At 43.5% G+C, this 23,308-nt stretch overlaps 1 protein-coding gene across 10 annotated transcripts in view; it reads right to left on the reverse strand.

The window, feature by feature from the left end:
• The window catches only part of POU2AF2 (POU class 2 homeobox associating factor 2), a 484,065-nt gene that overhangs the window by 139,528 nt on the left and 321,229 nt on the right, over window positions 1–23,308 (reverse strand). Inside the window, exon 9 of one of the 10 annotated variants that reach the window (XR_013442617.1) lies at window positions 3,143–4,568. The exons of 8 other annotated variants lie outside the window; for them this stretch is intronic. The gene's annotated coding sequence lies outside the window, so the exon portion shown is untranslated. Of the gene's footprint in view, window positions 1–3,142; window positions 4,569–11,350; window positions 11,678–23,308 lie in introns of those variants that run through there. One more of the 10 variants, XR_013442616.1, reaches the window with a different exon arrangement.

Raw genomic sequence — 23,308 nt, forward strand, 5'->3', positions numbered from 1 at the left:
AGATCAGCTGAACTCAAGCAAACCCATAGATCCATGGGCAAGAAAGAAATGCTCATTGTTTTAAGACATTGAATTTTAGGATGATTTGTTATGCCGCATTATTGCAGAAAATACTAATGAATATACTACACAATCCATTTTTCCAGTCAACAATTATCTATTGGGTAACTGATAGATACCAGATACTTGTTGTGGGCTTCAGGGATGCCATGGGAAATAAAACAAAGAGGCAAAAGTAAGCGAACAAGGTCATTTCACATTCTGACAAATGCTATGAATAAAACGAGATGGGGAGAGGTGAACAACATGGATGGGAGCTGTGGCAGGGTGCACCTCCAGCGTGGGTCCACTCTGCCGCAGGGAAAGCCTCTGAGAAGGAAACATTTGGATGAGACATGAACCCCAAGGAGGGGGCAGCCAGAAGATGATGTGGTCAGAGTACATTTCTGCAGAAGAGCAAGGTCTTACAGTGGCAATGGACTTGGCTCAGGAACAGACTTAAGTGTCTCGCCAATAACCCAAAGCTGTAAAATTAACATAAAAATAATTCCAAAGGTCGAAAGTGGGGCTGATATCTAGAAATAAAACCAAGCCTCAGGCAGCAGCTAAGCCAGACCAGAAAACAAGGGTGGTTGCAAACAGAGGCAGGTTCTGGGCTGGCATTTTTGGCCACTTGTCATAGGCCTCAAGGGTGGGGCAGGCTGGCTTCAATGTGCGGCTGGACAGATCTCTGGTACTCCACCGGGCTGGACAGCGTGTCTTTTCATTCTCTGCATCCTGTATAGTGTTGCTTGGGCCCAAGATTTTCCATCTTGGCTAGTGATGCATTACATTGTTTTCACTGGATGCAAATAATTTCATAATTTTCTGTGAGAAAGCTCTGTGTGCTCATTTTTTGTCGTCCCCCGCCCCCCAGTTCCCCGTTCTTTCAATCAAAGTGATATGCACACGTGGTGTAGAGTCAAGGAGGCCCATAAGGCTTCTCCGTGAGCAGCCCCTCATGCTCACATTCACCATCCCAGAAGCACTTTCACTTCTTTCACCTGGTTATTTGGCATTTCACCTTCTTATCTTTAAATAACAGACTTAGTGCTTTGTCTTGATCTGCCATTTAAACCTATTTTATATTGACTCCTCATGATTGACTATGAGGATTTAGCTTTCTTTTGTCCCTCCGCTCTCACCAAACACATTTATCTACTGTATAACCTTTTCCTCTCAGTATGATGTTGATAATTTTATTTACATCATCCAGTATGTTCGGTATTTACATTATTATGATTATACAAGTGCTCTTAACAGCTGTGTCACAATAAAGTGTAATTACTTTCCCCTTCTGTGGTAGGCAGCCTCTAAGACAGTCCCCAATGATCCCTGCCTACTAGTACTCAAGGCCTGTGTGTCCCTTCCCCTTGAGCAGGAGCTGGGCTCATTGACTTGCTTCTAACAAACAGAAAATGACAGAAGAAACGAGAAGTTGCTTCTGAGATGAGGTTACATACAGACTGGCTTCTGTCTGTGGCATTTTCTTTTTTTTTTTTCTTTTAAGTAATCTCTACGTCCAACATGGGGCTCGAACTCATATCCCTGAGATCAAAGAGTCACACGTTCTAATGACTGAGCCAGCCAGGCAGCCCTGCATTTTCTTTGTTTGCTCACTCCCAGTGTCATAGAGTTCTAAAGAAGTCCTCCCGAATTCCCATTACACAGTTATTCAAACACTAATCTCAGTACTGTTGTGAAGGGATTTTGCAGATGGAATTAAGGTTCCTAATCATTAAGGTTCCTGACCTTAAAATGGGGAGTGTTATGAACTGAATGTTTGTGCTCCCCAAAATTCACATTTTGAAATCCTACTGCTCAGAGGGATGGTGTTAGAGGGAGGCCTTTGGGAGGTGATGAGGTCACAAGAATGGAGCCTCATGATGGTATCTGAGCCCTTATGAAAGAGACCCCTTTCTGCTCTGTGGGGACACAGCAAGAAGACTGTTGTCTGTGAACTAGGAAGCAAGTCCACCTAGACATGGCATCTCCCGGGGCCTTGATCTTGAGTTTTCCAGCATCCAAAAATGTAAGAAATGAATATTTGTTGTTTGGGCCTCTCAGTCTAGGGTGATTTTACTATAGCAGCCCACGTGAACTAAGACAGGCAATTATGAGAGGCCCACTGTAACCACATGAACCCTTAGAAGCAGAAGAGTAAGGCAAAGATGTGACAAAAGAAGAAGGCAGGAGATGTGAGGCAGATGGGGAGCCCAAAGAAATTCGAGGTGTGAGAAGGACTCGTCATTGTTGACTCTGAAGATGAAAGGGTTTATGAGCCAGGGAATGTGGGTGGCTTTAGAAGCTGAGTGTGATCCTCGGTCAACAACCAGCAAGGAAATGAGGACGCAGTCTTACTACCACTTGGGACTGGATTCTGCCAACAACCTGAATGAGTCTGAAGTAGATTCTCCCCCAGAGCCTCCAGCCTGGCTGACACAGTGATTTCAGCAGAGGCTCTGAGCCCACCTGGACATGGGACCCACGGAGCCATGTGATAATGAAGAGTGTTCTTCTATGTTGTGCAATTTGCAGTCATCGTTACAGCATCTATAGATAGTGAATCGAGTGCAGGAAGCCAGCAGGCAAATTCTGAGCAAACAAAGTGAATTGGGGGAGTGATAATGTCAAGGATTCATCATGATAAAACTATGTTACGGAGTGGAATTTCCTCAAAGGATTACGAGTGAGGCCATGCATTTACTCAACAAATGCCTATGGGGTGCATGTTGGGGTTACTGCCATGAGTAAGACCAGCTTCCTGTTTTTGTGGAATTGACATTCTAGTCAGAAGAGAGGGTATGTGGCTATTGATTATTTTTGTGCTCTGTTCTTGCAAGTCTACTCTTAACCACGGGAGAGTTTATCACAATTGGCTTAATGCTTTTAGGAAAAGCCAAGATTATTTGATAAACATTTACTAAAGCCTCAGCTGGCACCAGGTCCCTGGGATCAAATGTGTGGTAAACAATGACTCCTGTCCTCACAAATCTTCCGGAAGGAGAAGGAGACACGGGAGTTCAGGAGGATACAGGAGGACAGGGGCAGGAGGCCCAAAGAGGAGTGGGTTTAGATTTCTACAGCACTGACGGACACCATAATTAGACCCTTTTTACTTAGCAAGCACTGCCTTTTTCTCTTTGTCTCTCAAAATAACAAGGGACACACCATATTTCTTCTCATTCTCTTATTTCTGTTCCCAGCACAGATCCCAGAGAAAGGTAGGAAGGCATTGCCCTTAAGCATTGTCTAAATTTTTACTTCTGTTCATAAAAATCAGGGATCTATTAGATATTTGGCCTTGAGCTGAATAGATGTGCTCGTGCAATAGCAGAGTAAGATTTCCTAAAAGGCTTGGTTGCTGGTTTCGTGTTCGTGAGCAGTACAGCTTTCTGACATGTGCTATTCTCAGAGTAATCTCATTACCATTACTCATTTACTAATTTAGCGGGAGACCATTTGCTTGGGGGAGCCTTGAGTGTATTTTAAAAATAGCTACACATTCAGGTTTCCTTGATCGTGTAAAAAGAACAACAACAAAAAAGAGGCTGTTGGTTTTATACACAGAAATAACTGATTTGAAATCAACCTGTTTTCTTCTGTATACAAACATACACATAGACGTGTGTAATCTGCACTGATATAGTTTTATATAGGTTTGCAGACATAGCTCTCTGTGTTCTTTTTGTTAGATAATTCTGTTTCGTTTTCTCATGAAGAACCAGAGATCACAGGCATAGCTTCACATCTGTGATGCTCCTCTACTGTTTGATTATTGATTTAATCAACAATTACTTGCCACATGCCTAGCATTGTGATAGGGCTTAAGGATATGCACATGAACATGAAAGAGTCCCAGGGTTCAAGCCACTCGGTTTGGTTGAGGAGCAGACGTCTGAGTTAATTTCTGGAGGAGAAGAATAAGTAAAAACTTCCCTCTTCTTGAGAGAATCTGGAGCAGTGACAAGATGATACACCAAGCTCTGCGACAAAAAGAATTCAAGGCCGGGGCAAAGCTCTCTCCCTGCAAGAGTGCTTCCCTAGGGGACACAGAACTGCCATAAATAGAATTCCATTAGAACGAATCAGGCAGGAATTGGGAGTGAAAATTGGATGCGAATTCTATTTAAAGAAACTGTATTAGTTAAGGTAATGTGAGCTAGTATTAGAAAAAATAAATAAAAGCAAAATGCCTAATGGTCAAGTAGGCTAAGAGTGCATTTCTTAATCACGTCAGGTTGGAAATAAACATGCCTAATCGGGGGAAGCTTTGCTGCATGCAGTTACTCGGGGACCACGGCTCCTCCCATACTGTGGCTTTCCGACCTTGAACATTGGTGTCCGAGGCCCCCGTGTTCTGCACCTCGTCCACAGACAGTGAGAGAGGGCACAGGCAGGCGCGAGGCTTTTCCGGTCCAGGCTTAGAAGCAGCGCCGGTGCTCCTAGTTCCAGGCCACTGGCTAGAGCTTGGTAACGTGACCTCACCAACCCGCAGGAAAGGCTGGGACTGGAGTTCAGCTGTGGAACTGGAGGAAAGAAAGCGGTAAATGGTTCATTTCTGCCACGGAAGCCTTAAACTGAATCACACTTTGGGGTTGGAACGTCGTGGAAGGTTTTGCACCTATGTACGCTCTCTTCCTGGCTAAGAACGCTTCAACTTTTTCTTAGATGATGTATGTTCTAGGCTGCTCAATATTTTTGTCTCCTGAGTCTGGACTCTGTAATTTATCACATCCAGCTTTAAACTGCGGGGTACAGAAAGGAGCACATTGTTGCAGATCTGGTTAACCAGTAAAAAAGGAGAGAGGGACAAATGCTTCCTCATTAGCTTGCCAGAACCCCAGACCACATGACCAGATAGCTTTTCTTGCTATTTATCATTTACTTTCTTCACTTTATTTTATAAGGGTCATAGATTAGAAAAGTGTAGAGCATGTTTTGGTGACACCAACATAAATCTCCTGAGTCACTCTGACTCTTTCTGGTTCACTATGGTATTCCCCATGTCCAGCACAACACCTGGCACAGACTAGTTATTTAATAACTGAACAGAGTAGACAGTTGCATATTTTTCCATTTCTTATCCTTTTGGGCTGCATTCCAGGTGATCTGTACATATCAGTTTTCCAATTTAATCCTTTTTCTCTTTAACGGTGTGGTGAGTGGGTCATCAGTTGAACTTTAAAAAAAAACCTCAATGTCTGTACTCACAATTTCTAGAATTTCTATTTGTTATTTTCTCCAGTTGATCTGCTTTTTGGATTTTGTTGGTTTTTTTTTTTTTTTTTTAAGCATATGTATCTTGAAGTCTCTTTCAGAATGCTCTAAGTTTGTAGATCCTGGCATTTGAAGGTTTTTACCTGTATGGCCTTCATTGTGCATGCGAGCTCATCCTCTGGCTGGTGCTGTTTACCACTGGATCCTCAGGTATGCTGAAGGTGGGGACATCCACGGGGTGTTTTTAATTTATGCACAGACCATTTTTAGATTAATTTTTACATTAATATATCCTTTTAGGGTTCTTTCACCTTGAGGATAGTACAGATTTGGACCACACACACAAGAGATGAGCTGGCAGTTCTCCTTTCTGGTAGATGACTGGGAATAGAGACTAACGCTCTCATTTCCTCCTTGGTGAGCTTAAAACCATGTCCCCCTAAGGCATGTATCTGGTTCTTAGGATTTGCCTGTCAGTTCCTTCTTCACTTTTGGCACCCTTTCTTGCTTTTTTATGTTTCACCATGTATTAAAAGCATTAAAAAAAAATACATTCTCCCCAGTATTTCTTACGGGCTTGGAGCAGGCCCTGGGGCTTCCCACTGTGGTGGACACTGTGATTCATGGCCCAGAAACCCCTTCCCCGAAGGATTTGTTGACCCAGCTGCTGGCAGCGCTGTGTGTAGATAGTCTTCAGCTGTCAGCCCCTTCAGGGTTTGCCTCAGCTGCAGAGAGCCGCCTCGTCCAAGGTCGGGCCCCTTCCCCCCGGCGGCCCACATCCAAGGGTTGATTAATGTGGGAGTACAGAGGCTGGGCCATCTTGCGCCAACTTGGGACACTTCTGCAGAGCCGTTCTGGTTCTGACACTCCTCAGGAGCTTGGCCAAGGCAGTTACTGGGCCTTCATCAGTTCGGCTTTTCCCTTTGCCTGCTCCTGCTTCCTTCCCTGACCTTCCACAGGTGTTGATTCCAAGGGCACTCCTGATACCCATCCTGGTGTCTAAACTCCACCGTCTGCTTCCTGGGAGCCAGCCCAGGACCACATCCAGCCACTCCATGTTGACCAGAAGCCTCACACTTGAAGGCACTCAGAAACGTTTGCTGTCGAGGGACCTGCGTGCCGCAGTGGGTCCAGCGTCCGACTCTTGGTTTCGGCTCAGGTCCTGATCTCAGGGTCCCGCGATCCCACCCCTCGTCGGGTTCCCTGCTCAGCACAGAGTCTGCTGGTGAGATTCTCTCTCTCCCTCTCCCTCTGTCTGCCTCATGCTCTCTCTCTCAAATAAACAAATAACTCTTTAAAAAAAAAATGTTTGCTGCTGATGCTGTTGGCGTAAACAAGCAAGTCAGTCGTTTCAACCTCCAGTACACGTATGAGACTCATCTGCTGGTCACTTGCGCATACTCATTTTCCTAAGATTTGTTTTTTCTTTAGATTTCCACCTTATGTTTCAAGTTATTAAGATCATGTAAGTTATTCATTTATTTATTTGTTTTTGGCCATTTGATTTCTTCTCTTCTGCAGCTTTGTGACATTTTGGAGTTTGGCACGCTTCACGCTTCACCTCCTATACCTTCATCCCAATAACTGACAAAAATATTGAAAGGGAAGGATTAAGAGAATCTCCTGATAATTCCTCTTAGGAGCACAGAACCACTATTTAGACTCCAATTTCAAATAGCTGCAAAGCTATACTACAATCCATATTTTTCCATTTTACCAAGAAGAACATCAAGAGAGGCTTTACTAAGTAAATGAATTTATGAAAACCAGATTTCACTCTGTCTACCAAGTATTTCTCATTTTAGAACTTTATAAAAAAGTAAGTTGGCTAATTTGATATGTGTTATTCTCAGTGAACATCCATGGGCTCCTCTTGGTACCGTATTCTTTCATAAATGCCCACAAGTGCTGAAAATGTTAGCCGCTATTAATATGACTATGGAATTTTAAAAAATCTATCATTTCTCCTATTCTGAAAAGTGAATGTATATACAACTCCAGTGATTAGGAGTCCTGTTGGTCAATTTATTAGTTCTACATGGGCCTTAAAAATCTATAAAAGCTGACAATGTTTTGTATCTTTATTTCAGACAAAACAGAAGCATATAGACTGAATTTATAATATAAAGTTTAAATTATGCATAAACCAGAGTGTTTAAACGCTGGCAAGAGTTGCTATTTTGGGTGTTAAAAGGTCTTTCACTGGAGGCCTTTAAATAACTTTAACTGAAGGCCTTTGACAAAAAAGGTTAGATAGCCATTCTTGACCTAATTTTTATAAAACTAGGAATAACATTTTACTTCCTTAACACACAAAGGAAGTCTTTCTAAAGACAATAGCCGACATCATTCTCAAGGTTAAAACACTAGAAAAAATTCCAGTTAAAATAAAGAACAAGACCTATCTGATCCATATCACCATTGATAATGTTTTTCTATTTTTTTGACAATGCAGTAAAATGCAAAGCAGAAACAAAAGCTATAATGTGGGAAGACATATCTACCATTATTTGCAGACAGTTTAACTACACACCCATGAAGTACAAAATAATCAACTAAAGAGTTCCTAAAATTAATGAAAATTTAGTAAAGTGGTTGGTCACAATTTAAATGTACAAATTGCTATATTTAATTTAAAACTCAATTGCCAGTTTTAAGATATGAGAGAAAAACACTGCATCCGTAGTAGCAACAACAGAAACGTCAATAAAAACAAACCATAAAATTCACAGGATTAAAGCCAATAATAATTGTGTAGGACGTAATGAGGATGACTAATATTAGATTTTACTGGGTTCCAAAAATAATTGAATAAAAGGAGAGGTACAATATTCCAGATGGCAACATGTATATTGTGGAGAAGTAAATTCTCTAAATTAAAAGTCCTGGCCTACTCTAATAAAAACCCTAATTAGGAATTTTCTAAGAAATTTAGTCTAGAAAAAGAAACAGATTAGAATAGCTACAGACTTGTTTTTTAAAGGGGAGAGAAATGCCTGGGGTCCTCCTTTTGCTACATATTTGACCAAGTTCAACTTGATAGAGCACAGGCCGAAAATAACCTTATTCTTCCCCACTGTTGACCTTTGACCCCTGGCCTTGAGGACTGTTTCTTTTCCATCCCTTGGATGAAAACATGGGAAGGTTTTAGAAGTTTCTAGTTACCTTTGGATTTTTAAAAATGCATTTTGGTTACTTTAATGGTAAGAGCACTCTCATTTAGTGATTACACTGTCCAATGTAGTGTTCACTTAAAACTGTATCCTCTCTTCTCTCTCAACCAGGCCCAGAGAGTTACAGTAATAGAACAGAGGAAAGCCATAGGCTTCCTGGCTGTTTAGGGATCTTGCTCCTCTTCTCCTTGATTTACCCCGTGCTCTGGCTCTGCTGGGGTTAAAGAGGGCGATGGAGGAGAGATCAAGTCAGGACTAGTCTTGCTGGCTGGCAGGGATGATTACCAGCCAGCTATGCTGATTCTCCGTCTCCAATGCTGATTGTCTCTTTCATGGGGAGCTGTCAGATGGGAGGTTCTTAGCACACACCATGGTTTTCCTCTGCAAGCCACTTCTAATTCTTTCTCAGCCCCTGGGTATCTGGTGGCCACCCTTTCGACCCCTTCCATCGCCTCTCCAAGCGGTTGTCTCAGGCAGGAGCCAGGACACCTCCCTGTGGCCCCCATATGATTGGTGGGATTCATTTCTCAGAACCTGTGCTCCCCAAAAGCCAGGGGACACGTGTCAAGTTCTCGGAGTGCTGTGCCTGGAGCTCTCACTCTCACTTGGTGGAAGGTGAAAAATCCCTTTCTGTCCCTGCTCCGTCCGTAAGGGTGGTGGAATGAGGAGCACCAAGCACGTGACAAGGCTCTAAAAAGAAATCCTTCCTCTTGGCTTTTTAGATGTCAGTACATTTATCCCTTGAGCTAGACTACTCAAGGACTCCTAAAGCCTCAAGTAAATCTCAAGCTGACTTTGAGCTGATTGTGACAGACAGGCTTGAAGATGGCCCTGTAACCCCTGCCTCCTGGTGTCCATGCCTCTCCTTGGTCCCCTTCCTAGGAGGGAAAGAGTCCACGAAGGCTATTAATTCACCATTCACAAAGAAATCAATGTAAATGGCCACAAAATGTAAAAAAATATTTAATATCAAGTCAAAATAAGGTATCGATTTCCAACCGCAAATTATATCTTTATCAAACAAAATATCAACGAAATTGACAGATAAAAAATGGCAATATACTAATTAATATGCTAATTAAAGTGCAGTGAGACAGGAATGATCATAACCTGTGATGGAAATATAAGTTATTACCAGTGTCTTTGAAAGCATCTTGATGACTAACTATTAAGAAATTAAATAGAATCCATACCTTTTGGTCAAATAACTCTACTTTTAGGAATCTGTTCTAAAGAAATTTAAAAAATGGGCAAAGAATTATGTAAAGGCTTTTCATAATAGCACTGTTTAAACTAGCTAAAATTTAGGAAAAAATTAAATGCCTAATAAGAGTAGACAAGATGAAAGTAGATTATTTATAATACATATATATGACAAAATATTAACCAAACATTAAAGATCTTTAATACTATGAAAATACTCCTATATATAATATTCATTGAAAAAACTGACATAAAATCACTCATTAAAATCATTTGTTGGGTACAAGTGCCAACTATTTTTTTTAGGCATTGTGTTAAATCCTGAGTATTTAGTGATGCCAGTTTTGTTATATATCTTTATAGAAGGAAACATCACCATAATTACCATTGATTTTTCTGAGTTGTGGGATTATCATATTTTTCTTTTTTTATTAATTGCTTCATGCTTCTCTGCATTTTCCAAAATTTCCCATGTTCATGTAAGGCAAGAAGCGAAACGCTTTAAAAGGTCATTTCTTCCCATACTTTGACCAGAGTCCTGCCCAAAGATTGGGCTGCATCAAGCCCCTCAGTGGTGCAGGAGAGCTGGTAACACAAATCATCTTCTGGTTTATCTCTGGTTAACGGGGTGTGGGAATGGTGGGTAGTTAAAAACAAGAGGAGCTTACATTTTTGGATGTGGTGGAAGCTTGCGAGTGTTGCATAAGGAGAGCTTTTTGAAGAGGACACTGTGCCTTCCTGCTGAGATTCTGCAAAGCTGCATGTACGGCTGAGCTCCCCGAGCGCCTGGCTGCCTAGCAACTCCACATAAAGTCATCTTTCTCTCCTTTAAAAAAAAGAATTCCAGGCTATGCATGATTTAAATGAAGATGTTCTAGTTCACTGGAGCTTGGAGAGCAATTACTTGTAGCTGTCTTTGGCATTTGTGCCAGGCACATCAGAAAATACGATGAAGATGCTGTGCACGCCCCGCGACTTCATCTCCAACACGTGGAAAGCAGTGCAGCGGAAGGAGCAGCTCTTCTCCTGGGGCCCTACTTCGCTCTTGCAGCCTGACACTCTCTTGGAGAGAAAGTGGGGAACAGCAGGGTTTGGGCTTGGTTGGCCTGGTGAACCTACTTAGAAGGCCAAGGGTGGGGGAAGGGTAGGAGCAGAGCAGAGGGCACTCCAGTTTCCTGAGACCCTCTCCCTCCACGGTCACTCTTCTGCCCTGAGAAGCCCTGGAGAATAAAAGCTAGATTAAGTAAGGTCTTCCTGGCGCTGCAGTCATTCCATCCCCGTTGCCCTCGTCCCACAGGAATTGAACGCGAGCCTGGAGCCTTCCTCGTTACTTAAAGTCTGTCCCACTGTCTGCACACCCTCGCGTGGTGTGTCCGAGAGCTCTTCCCTGCCGCTCCCCACCCCCCCACCATCCTCGATTCACTGCTTTCCTCCACCAACCATGGGCTTCCTCCAGGGCCGCTCAGAACTCCCATCCCGCTCATCTGGTGACTCCACTCCTGCTTCCGAGTCATCTCCAGAATAGCGCCTCGGCCACAAAGCCGTCTTCTCTAGCTCTTGCCAAAGGATTGTGTGAGCAGGGGAGGTGCAATCGCAATAGCGATGCGAGGAAGGGCAAGGGAGACAAAAAGGCCTGTGTGACAGAATGGCCCTCCTCTTTTCTTTGTGAAGGTCACAGATAGTAATGATTTTATAGGCCTGCACTAATTCTATAGGTAAGATTAAAACTCATTTTCATTAGTGACTATTATTTGTAAAAGCACTAGGCTGTAAGGGGTATGTATAAAGGAGTGTGACATCCTGCTCTCCAAACGCTTATGGGCCAGTGGGAAAGACATATTAGTCAGCAAATAATACAAAGGACAAAGAAAGTAAGGGACCATGTTTATTGCAAGCTGTAGCCTGGGGAGAATAGCCTCTGCGTCGTAGGCAGGAACGCTCACCCCTTTGGCGGCACCGAGGGCCTCTGGTGGCCTGGCTAACTGAAATGTTCCTCCTGGATCTGGGGCAGATGGAGGAGGGCCACATGGAGGGCAGAGAAGCTGGAAAGCAGAGGAGAGACCAGATATGGTTGGTACTACACATAATGATAGGACTTCCAACAGGCGAAGCCTGAGAGGCCTGTAGGAGGGCAAGAGATCCCGCGAGGTGGACAAAACTTGAGGGATCAAAGCAGATGTCTTCCTTAACTAAAAAGATGCAAAGGACCAGCCTGCAGGGCAGGGAGGAGAGGAAAGAACCACACTGGGAGGCTGACTGGGAAGCAGACCCCAGAAATACCAGCCCCACCAGGACATGCAGGAGGGCAGCTGACACGAGGAGGCCACCATTTATCCAGCAGCTTCTGCGTCCCAGCCGCCAGGCTATTGCCAAGAACTGTGAAAGGTCTGAGATTTTACCCTTTCGAGGCAGCCTGCCAGTTTTCTGGATGCTGGTAGGAGGTAGAAAGGGCGGCTCAGCAAGGGCCCAACGAGCAGTGCGGGGTGAGGGGTGAGGGATGGCCCAGCAAGAGGCATGAGCACTTACGCATGTGCGTCCGTTCCCCTGGCTCAAGTCGCAAGGGGGTCACGCAGATGGGGCCAAACAGATGCCTGTGCACATAGGTTTCCTTATGGGGAGGGACCTGGAGCTCAGGGAGCCCATGTCTTGTTGTTTTTTTAATAATACAAGTGTTTTAAAGATATCACACATGAGTAATTAAAATCTGCAAAATGCAGGCTCAGAGAAAAGCCCCTAACCTTGTGTTCCCTCCCAGGGTCCCATGACTGCACTTCACTAGGGTCCTGTGGAACTATGGAGGGTCTTCTCAACTAATCTTCTCAATGATTTAGTTTTTTTCACACTTAAAAAAATTGACATATAATTGACATACAACATATTAGTTCCAGGAATACAACGTGATGAGTTGATATTTGTATATATTGGGAAATGATCACTACAACTAGTTAACATCGGTCACCACACCTAGTTACAATTTTTTTCTTCATGAGCAGTATTTTATTTTATTTTATTTTATTTTATTTTTTTAAAGTGGTATCTATTTTAATGAGCAGTAAGCATGCCTGCCCTTTGCTCTGGAGGGAGACATTTTTCCAAGGCTGTTTGCTGGACACATACCCTTTAAAAGGTGGCCCAGAAAGAACAAAGGATAGTCAATGCCTCTCCTTGCAAGATGTGCAGACATGCAAGAGACCCATGGAGAATTGCCTCCCAGCAGTTATGGACCTAATGTCTAATGACTAGTCTATGAAATGATCTGAAAGAGGTTACTGAGCATGCTTTGAAAATGGACGTTGAGAAATTAAAACTACAGAACTGTATAAAATTCTAGAATGTGTGTCATTTTCCCCATGTTCCTTAATTTTGTGCATCTTGCCTTTTTTTTTTTTTTTTTTGCATCTTGCCTTTTTATCTAGAGGATGAACAGTAACAGTTCAATAAAGGGATTTCAGAGAGGAAGGAGGGAAATGGAAAGATGGCTGAGGTCTTCCACCAGCATGCATTTGCAAGGGGCTGGGGTTGTCAATCCCCCAGCAGGGCCTCTGTTGGCCTGTCTCTCCTGACTCGCGACCCCGGGCCCTGCATGGCTGGGCAGCCTCTGTCTCGGTCCAGGTCCTAACCCCCTCCAGCGCTGGAAAGAGGGCAAGTAACTACCCAGGGATCCAGGCACAGGCTGCAGCCGCATGTGGATACTGTCCAGGCAGGCAGTTTCCTGGATCTTACACAACAATGCGTTTAAGAAAGAATTAATCCAGGCAGAAATGACAGTGCTAATTTTATGCTACTTTAACATTAATTATAATTCTCTCTTATACTCAAGCATTTCTAGAAAAATTCATTTGATCTGTGAGATTCAATCTTAGCACTCTCGGAAGAGCTGGGGTTTCTGTGCATTTTTGAAACATTGTACTCCAATATTCAATTCCCCTTGTTTCGTGGCAGTCAATTCTCAGTGATCACAAACAAATTGTTCTGCTTTGCTGACATTCCAGTTCCTTTTTTTTTTTAAGATTTTATTTATTTATTTATTTGAGAGAGAGAAAGACAGAGAGAGAGCAAGAGTGGGGGGACGGAGAGGGAGAGGCAGACTCCCCACTGAGCAGGGAGCCCGATTCAGGGCTCGATCCCAGGACCCTGAGATCATGACCTGAGCCCAAGGCAGACACTTAACTGACTGAGCCACCCAGGCGCCCCTCCAGTTCCTTTTTTTTTTTTTTTAAGTCTGTTCTTTTTTTTTTTAATGTCCTTTTTAAAAAATGTCCTGTTTAGGACATTTTATTATCCATCAACTTCTAGACCAGGAATTAATTTCATTTGGGAAAGTGACAGGATATGTAGACTCCTCGACTGGTAGTAGTTGGCTCTTAACAAAGAAAAATTGGCTGGAGAAAACGGAAAACAACGGATGTCATCTATGATTTGTCACTGCTCTCTTCAAAATTAATAGTTCTCTAAATTCTAGAACTTAGCACTTTCAGAGAAATGATAATTAGTGATGAAAACAATGCTATACAGTAACAATGAAGCTTAACAACATTGTCTGCTGTATGTGAAGGCACCTCACGCCGAGGGAAAAGTTAAAAACAACAACAACAACAACAAACACCAGAAAGTTTCTGTAATGCTTTCTTTCCATGACACCTGGAAGCTTATCTGGAACTTCTTACTTGGTGTGGGATCAAGTAAGAATGTAATAATGAAACTCACCACATTATAATGGATGATGCCCATAAGAGACACAACATCAATTCATTTCTTTCCTACAAAGTCTTGGTTTAAATTTCTTGAATATTTTCCAAAATGAATGAATAATGGCTTTAGACCAGAAGATATCCTTGGTAATGGGGTTTGGCTTCTTTTTCAAAGATAGAGTTCTTAGGATTAGACAAGCTGGTGATCCATATTGAAGAACTCAAGGGTGTAAGTTAAGGTATCACTGAGGTTTATAGGGCGGGATTACATTCATCCTAATAAATGAGCATGGACTATGCATCAGAATGGCGTGTAGGCAAAGAAGTGTAAGTGGCTTGGCCAAAGGCCATAAGTGCTATTAAATAATTACACAGAAAGTGTAGGGCTTTTGAAGGTGGATCTATATAGCATATACTTCATAGGCCTAGGACATTATGTTCTGTGAACCTATATTTTGCCGTTACTGAGATGGGTATAGCACAATGAACAAGAGCTTAAACTCTAGAATCAAAGAGAGAGAGAGAACACAAGATCTCTGAGTTCAAGGGAGGGCTTATTCACTTGCTAGCCAGTAATTTAACATCTTTGTCCTTAAGATTAAGAAGGAGAAAATAAGAGAACCTACCTTCTAGAGCTTATGGAAAATTAAGTAAAATACTAGATGTAAAATGGCTAGCATAGTGTCTGGCACACAGCATCTGAGACTATTCATGCTAACTCTTATCATTATTATCACTGCAGTAATACCTAGCAGTCTTTTTTTTTTTTTTAAGATTTATTTATTTAAGAGAGAGAGAGACAGAGTGCGCAAGTTGGGGGAGGGGCAGAGGGAAAGAATCGCAAGCAGAGGGTGCCTGGGTGGCTCAGATGGTTAAGCGCCTGCCTTCGGCTCAGGTGATGATCCCAGGGTCCTGGGATCGAGTCCCGCATCGGGCTCCCTGCTCCTTGGAAGCCTGCTTCTCCCTCTGCCTCTCTCTCTCTCTGTCTCTCATGAATAAATAAATGAAATCTTAAAAAAAAAAAAAAAAGAATCCCAAGCAGACTCCCCACTGAGCATGGAGCCCCACATGGGGGCTCAATCTCAGGACCCTGAGATCATGACCTGAGCTGAAACCAAGAATCTGATGCTTAACCGACTGAGCCACACAGGTGCCCCTAAACCCAGCAGTCTTAAAACAGATTAGTAGTGTCGACCATCAAACACACTCAGAAATAAAGCTAAAGACTGGGAAAATCAGAATGAGTAGACTGGTATTGCTCATGGATCCACCAGGGAAATGCTAAGTGCTGCACTGCAGAACAGTTGATCTAGCAGCTTAGGAAATTGTTTTATGATGAATATGAAATTAGATAAAGAGAGATGATAGAAGCAAGAACAACTTAACAAAATTCATTGATCAATTCATTTCCTTTTTTTTTTTTGTCCAACAGATGGTTTTTGAGGGCCAAATGCCCACTGTAAAGTATGTGTATGCTAAAGGTATGAAGGAAACATCAGTAATCATCCCTGTCCTCCACTCAAGATATTAAGGGGAGAATGAGAGAATTAATATTTGTTTATTTAAAAGCAATGACAATTTATCTAGGTAAACTTCAAGCTACTTTCACATTTATTTCTGGCTATACTAAATACAGTTCTTGGAAAACAAATATATCTAGTTGTTGAACTGCCCCTGCAAAATTCTTATTGCTTATGTTATGGTGGACTGATTAATCATACTTTCTTTCTCTGAACATAGATTTTTATAAGAAATCTTGCCTGAAGATGGAATTGGTCCTGCAAGTTCTCACTCCTTCTTTCAGAAAGTGGTGGGCAAAGATCACAAGGATGCCTCACCTCCCCTGCCAAGGGCAGTGTTGTTCAGTGTTCCTGGAGGATGGGGTGATCCAGAAAGTCTCCTGGGTAGGAGATATGTTGTGGTTTTGTTGGTGGAGTGGGAAAAACAGGAGATTGCCCACTTGAACTGCTCCCATGAATGAATTCCCAATACGGGACACCTGCCTAGAGGCATGGAGGAGAGAAGCCTGGGCTAGCTGCTCCACTTTTAAGTGGAGAGATGGACCTGAAGGGCATAAATTTCCGGGAGCACTTAAGTATTCTTTCCAATGGACTCTACTTTTGAGAATGTTGGACCTTGTGCTCCATCAGAAGGAGGCATATTAAAACCTGTATTTACCCATCTGGAGGAAGAACTAGTTCAGGATTAGGTTGACAGAATGGAGAGATCATCATCCCAGAAATCTCTTTTCATGGAAGTCTGTACCTCAGTTGATTCTGGGTCAGTATGCAAGTGTGTGTGTGTGTGTGTGTGTGTGTGTGTGTGTGTGTGTGTGTGTGTGTGTGTTGGAGGATAAGAACCTGGGATTTTGATCTAAGTCTTCTGGACTTTAGAACTTGTTCTGAAAAGAGACCTACGGAACTTGAGGGAGCAAGATCTAGAGCCAACATAGGTCTGACTAATGGTAACTTCAGAGCAGGGGGGCATTAGCATAGAGTGGAGCAATCAGAAAGAGCTCCACGAAGGAGCTGAGATCTGATCTAGGCCTGAAACAACGATGGGAATCTGGATAAGTGGGAGAGCACTGGGTCAGGAGTCAGAGTATCTGTGTTCTAGTTCTGCATCTCCCACTTGCCTGGCTATGGGACTTTGGATAAATTTCTTCAACTAAATTTTCTCCTTTACAAATGAAGATGCTTGATCCAGGATCTAAGGTCACTTTCAGTACCTGCCATATATATTTGATAACAGTAAAAGTGTCTGGTAGGTAGTTACATGCTGTATCAGTGTAATTTCCAGTGAAAAGATCCACGTTCATGTTCCAACTTCAGAGTTTGCTGCACATAAAATGCTTGTAAAAATGTGAATTTATTTGATGACAACCTATCCAATTACTTGTTTGATTCAACAAGCATCTATGAAGAGTGTGATGTGTCCCAGGTTCTGTGCTAGGTCCTGGGCCTACGGAGATGAGTCAGACACATCCACAGAAGAGCTCAGCATTTGGGAAAGTAAAGCACCACCGTAAGTGCAGTAAGTAGTTGTGCTCAGAATACAGCAGAGGGAGTTATTAAATATTGGGCAGAAGAGGCCAGGGAAGAAGCCTACTCAGAGGTCATGATTCTGAGCTGAGTTTTGAAGGATTAAAGGGAACTCCCCAAATAAACAAGAGAGCACGAGGACATTCCAGGCAAAGAAGATAAATACAAAGGCATCAGGTAATGAACCTTGTGAGTGCAGGACTCTCCAGGGGGCTGGGTGCTGTGAGTGAGTGTGTGAAGTGTGAAAGTTGGGAGAGCTGCTGGTGGGGTGGAAAGCAGGAATGGATTGTGAAAGATGCAGCCAGAGAGGTGCTTGGTGTAAAACGCCAGTGGTTTTGGCATAAGGATATGTAATCAAAAATGCGTTATAAGCCTAAGATCAGTCAGCTGTAAAATAGGGAATGTGTTAGTCTCCTCGGGCCACCGTAACAAAGTGTCACAGGCTGGGGGGTTTCAACCACAGAGACTTGTTTCACAGTCCTGGAGGCTAGAAGCCCAAGATCAAGGTGTGAGCAGGGCTGGTTTCTTCTGAAGCCTCTCCCCTTGGTTTGTAGATGAATGTTTTGTCCCCATGTTCTCCCGTGTCTTCCCTCTGTGTCTGTCATAAAGACACCGATCACCTTGGACTAGGGCCCAGCCGTACGACCTGATTTTACCTTAAATTACCTCTTGAAAGACCCTGTCTCCAAATATAGTCACACTCTGAAGTATGGAGGGTTAGGACTTCAGCATATGAATTTGAAGGGGCACAACTCAGCCCCTAACAGGAAAGTCATGCATTCAGATTTACTGGAACTTGAATCTCTGTGACTAGCCCATACAATCTGGAAGCTTATTAATTACTTTGGCTGGTAAAAGGGGTATGACTTTTATCTCCTTTCAAAGATTCCTTCCCCATCCTCTCCTGAAAAGTCTTTTCTGATTAAGCGAAAGCTAAGTGACTATTTCCCCAAAACTCTAATTTCTGGACTCAAGCCACAAAATATTTAAAGAATTTAAATTTTAAATTTAAAGAATTAAAATTTAAGATTTAAAGAACTGTCCAGGGGGCACCTGGGTGGCTCAACTGGTAAAGTGTCTGCCTTCAGCTCAGGTCATGATCTTGGGGTTCTGGGATCGAGCCCCATGTCAGGCTCCCTGCTTCTCCCTCTCCCTCTTCCCCTCCCCACCTGCCCTGCTTGTGCTCTCTCCCTCTTTAATGAATAAATAAAATCTTAAAAAAAAAAAGAATTGGGGGTGCCTGGGTGGCTCAGTCGTTAAGCGTCTGCCTTCGGCTCAGGTCATGATCCCAGGGTCCTGGGATCGAGCCCCGCATCCGGCTCCTGCTTCGCGGGAGGCCTGCTTCTCCCTCTCCCACTCCCCCTGCTTCTCCCTCTCCCACTCCCCCTGCTTGTGTTCCCTCTCTTGCTGTGTCTCTCTCTGTCAAATAAATAAATAAAATCTTAAAAAAAAAAAAAGAATTGTCCAGTTTCTTCATATTTCAAGGCCCAACTCAAACACTGCTTCCTTTGTAAACCTGCTCAGACCCCCCCCCAACCCTGCGAGGAGGGCCATCTCCCATTCTCTGAACTCCAGTGACACTTCATCTGTGGCTCCCAGGGAGTCTTTCTCACTTAGGTCTCTGTGCCTCCACAGCTCAAAACACCTCCAACCTCTTGTGTCGCACACCCTCGAGGCCAGAGTTTTTATTTTTGCCTCACTTATCTGACACACAATGCACATCAATACATGATAAAATAATGAATGTCAGTTTTTGCTACATTCTTTATGGAATTCTGGGACATTAATGACCTGGGTTGCCCTTTCCAGCCTCATTACTGTGTCTCCACTTGAGTTAAATCCAGATAGCCGTGGTTCTTCTTGGAGGATTAGCTCCTGGGGGGGAAATACGGTACTCATGTAGGTACTAAACATGGAGGTGCAGACTTGCCAAGATTATCCCCTGGTGGAGTAAATGATAGAAGAGACCTTCGAAGGGCCTATCCTTCGAGGAGACATGGGTAATTCAAACAGAAGGGAGGCACACAGAGAGCACAGTGTATAGGACCTCCACCAAACACCAGATATCACAATGAATTCTGTTCTTTGGCAAAATAAAAAACAAACCTAAAAGAAACACAAAACACTGAACCCTTGCTGTTTAATCTGAGTCTCCGTGATTTTCAATCGGCCGTGGACGACTCCCATTGGGGATGGAGTGCGGGAAAGAATACTTGCAAAGGCCTCCGTAGTCGATGTGCTTTCCAGGGAACTGCAGCCGATACTTGAGACGGAACAGAAGAGCGATACCTCTCGGCTATGCGTGTTGCTGTCTTTCAATGGGCAGGTAAAAGCATGGATAGGATCAATAAAATTAAAATTCCTCTAAGAACTCTTACTGGATTAGTAGTGGATTTTTGTTGTATTTTTTCCTCAACTGCTTGATACTGACAGTATTCTGAGGAGTTCTTGAAATTATTCGACGTTGAAAAGGGGACCTTCTTAAAACGAAAAGTTTGGGAGTCAACTCATCTTGATATAAAGGTTTGTCCTTCATGGAAAAAAAATCGAAATTTTTGCTCCAAGAATTGAAATCAACAGCTAGTGAGAACTTTCGGTTAAGATTTTGTTTCCATCTTTTGGTTTGGTTTTGATGACACTTTGTTTTCAGTGTAATTCCTTAGAACAGCTCTAGGGTAGGGCTGGGAGCCAGTGGTTTGTTTATCTTTCAACCAACGGGGAGAAACTCCAGGATTCCACTACAGGACACACGAGGACTAGTGCAGAGTGCAGACAAAACAGGATATTACTTTCTGATTTAGTTCCATGTGAGAATTTCCCAAAGGACTCTCGTGTTGCTCCTTCTAAATAATCTGCATGGCAGAGTGGCCCCAGACCTGCCCTGTGACCCCTCTGCATATTAGTGTAAATGGGTGTTGCCAAAAAAGAAATGATTCACAAAGGAAGGAAGATTTAACGAAAAATAAAGATGCTGGACGGAGCAACAATGAAAGCACATGTTCGTGAAAGGTATTTGTGCCTGGCTTTGAGAGGAAAGATGTCTGTTCATAGGTGTTAAGGAAGACTCAGATCTCTCTTCTGGGGGAGAGGGGGATGACCAACAGAATCACACTTGGGTTTCAAAAGCATTGTCAGTATGCTTGGCACCAGCTTTACCTTCCTCATTATCTTGGACTTGGACTAATCTATATGCCACTTTGAATTCCCTGAACATATCCTACAGGAGGGCTGGGTGGAGGGTAGCGGGGACCACCCTAGGCTAATGCACCCCAGCATCCCCCTGCCCAAAGGTCCAGAAAGAGTGGTGACTCCATCCCTTGTCCCTCCTTTTCAGGACTCTTGACCCTATACGTTTCTCTAAGCTGGCACTCAGGAAAGACTGTGGAGGAGCCCGTTAAAATTCAGATGCTTTCCCATTGGCTGCAGGATAGAATTCGGGTCCCCTCGGACCCCAGATGAAGTTTATGGCCCTTCCCGCACCCCGGCCCCTTGTACAGCTCAGGCTGCAGGCACGTAAGAATTTTCACTTGTTCACTGAACTCTCCTGGCTAGTTCACAAGCCTTTGGATAATGCATTTCTGTCTGAAATGTTTTTCTCCAGTTGACAATTTTCTTATTCTTGAAGGGAAAACTTTCTGAGAAGCATCCCTGACTCCTCGGGGAGGCCAAGTGCTGGGCATACGGTAAGCACGCAATAAATCATAGGTGTTATTATTGTTAGGCCATTAGCCCTCCCCACCTCTGGATTTCCATAGCCCTTTGTCTGTAAATGTTAGAGCGCCTAGTTGCTATTACTGCTGTTTGCATATCTTTCTCCCTCATTAGTCTGTTTTGTACCTCTAGCATTTAGCACAGTACCTGGTACAGCCTTTGTTAAATGAATTGGGCTCAAACTCTGGTACCTGGAAAAGCCACTGAGGCACACATTCAGAAGATAAGGTATAATGGGAGGGAAGGGTGAAGGTGGGAGAACAGATCTCCTGGCCATCTCTTAAGGGGCTGCATCTATCCTGGGCAATTGCTGTTATGTAGGAATACTTAGATTAAAAACAAAAACAAAAACAAACAAACAAACAAAAAACCAAACACCGTAGACCTGAATTTTTATATGTATTCTCTAAGCTTTAAACTCCTGGCAACTAACATGAATTTTCAAAACCACTGAGGAAGCCAAGTAAAACAAGTTTGAGGACTGCCAGTTTCCGTCTCATTTAAAGACTGGAGGGGGTGAATGAGTGTTGACTGGTCCCTAGAGGACACCCCATCTCTCCCGGAGCCAGGATGGCCGCTGCAGCTCTGTCTGCCAACATCAGGAATGGGAGCACTTCCTTTCTACTTTCTAGAGCACACCCGCCATCTTCCACTTCCAGAGTCTCTACGGGCTGTGGGTCTACCGACAAGCTGCCCAGCCACAGAATTTCCTGCCTGTGTTAAGGACTGGCCATCAATGCCATCCAAAGTCAGGCTTTGCATCCCTCAAATGGGCCTGTCTGGCTGGTCTGGACACCACCTCTGTGTAGGAAGTGAGGACGGGAGGGACTCTGATGAGAAGGGCGGAGTCAACCCCATCTTCAAATGGGGAAAGGAGACCTGGTTGGTCATTAGGGGGCTTAGATTTCAGTTCTGATCGTATTGGAGTTGTCTGAGTGATCATAGGTTCTTTATTTCTGTTTTTTTCTCAGTTATTCTTCACCACAACCCTGCGAGGCAAGTATTTTTAGCTTTAGTCCATTGATAAGGTTACAGAACGTGGAGGGAGAATTCACCTAATATCACACAAAGAGAAAGTGCAAGGCTGGGAATTGATTTACCTCCAAAGTCTTTGATTGTGTCCACTCCTCCATGATGTCCCTTGCATGAGATGGGGTTTGGCCCAGGGGGGAGATGGAGAAAATGTCTTTCACTTTCCTCTCTTATGTGTAAGGTGAGGTAACTATGCAGGGACAGGCAGTTCTCCTGTCCCTGGTTTCCTGATCTTACAGCTTGAACAGGCAAAGAAGGGGATCTCAGCTTCTTAGGCTAGAGATGCTTCTTTTATTCTATTCAGCCCAGCACTTCCAAAATGTATCTTACCATGGAGCTCTTTCTCAGAGCACTTACTTCTTCATATTCATGGTCACTGGTGTTCCAAGGAACACTCTTTGAGAAATGTTCCATTTACCTCAGCACAGGGCAGCCTCTTAAGAGAACAAGTCTTAAGTATCTTCTGGATGCATGAGCAAGTAATGAAGCTGACTCCAGGCTAGGAGAAAGCTGAAGTGGGGAGAGCTGGAGGAAAAGAAAACCCAGAAGGACAGGTTGATGATAATAAATAGGCTCAGACTTTATGAAAACCACAGATAATGCAGTGGAAAGGGTGTTAACAAGAGAATGTTTAAGAAAGAACCTTGATTATGAGAAAGCCTGTCAACTCCAGGAATGTCTTAACTGTGAAAGGCCAGGGAGGGAGGGGCTGGGGAATATTTCTCTCTGCAGGATTTTAAACAGAATAGCCTCCCCTTGGCAAGTCTCAGGTGTGGATGTTTCTAGAGCCACAGGATAGATTAGATTATCTCAACATCTTTAGAAATCATCCATTTTAGCCATCACCTCCAAACCACATCCGAAAGATCTGGGGAAGTACAAGGACCACACAAGTTCGCAAGCAGGTCGAGAGCAGAGCTCACTGTTTCTGCCATGACGCCCATGGCCTCCGAACCTTCCAAACAGATACAGACAACCAGAGATCGCACCCGGCCGCCTCTTGCGGGAGCCAAGCAAACAAGACATGTGTGATGACCACAAATGGTCAGCTCCGCTGGGGAGCATGCCTAGTGAGAAGACTCACCCAAAATAAACAGAACACAAGGGGATTTGGGATTCCTAAATGTCACAGCAAGGCAAATTCCAACTTCTTGTAACTTTATGAGATGTTATAATTAAAAATAAACATGCAAGCCTG

The sequence above is a fragment of the Halichoerus grypus genome, chromosome 11, assembly GCF_964656455.1.
Source record: "Halichoerus grypus chromosome 11, mHalGry1.hap1.1, whole genome shotgun sequence".
Lineage (NCBI taxonomy): Eukaryota > Metazoa > Chordata > Mammalia > Carnivora > Phocidae > Halichoerus > Halichoerus grypus.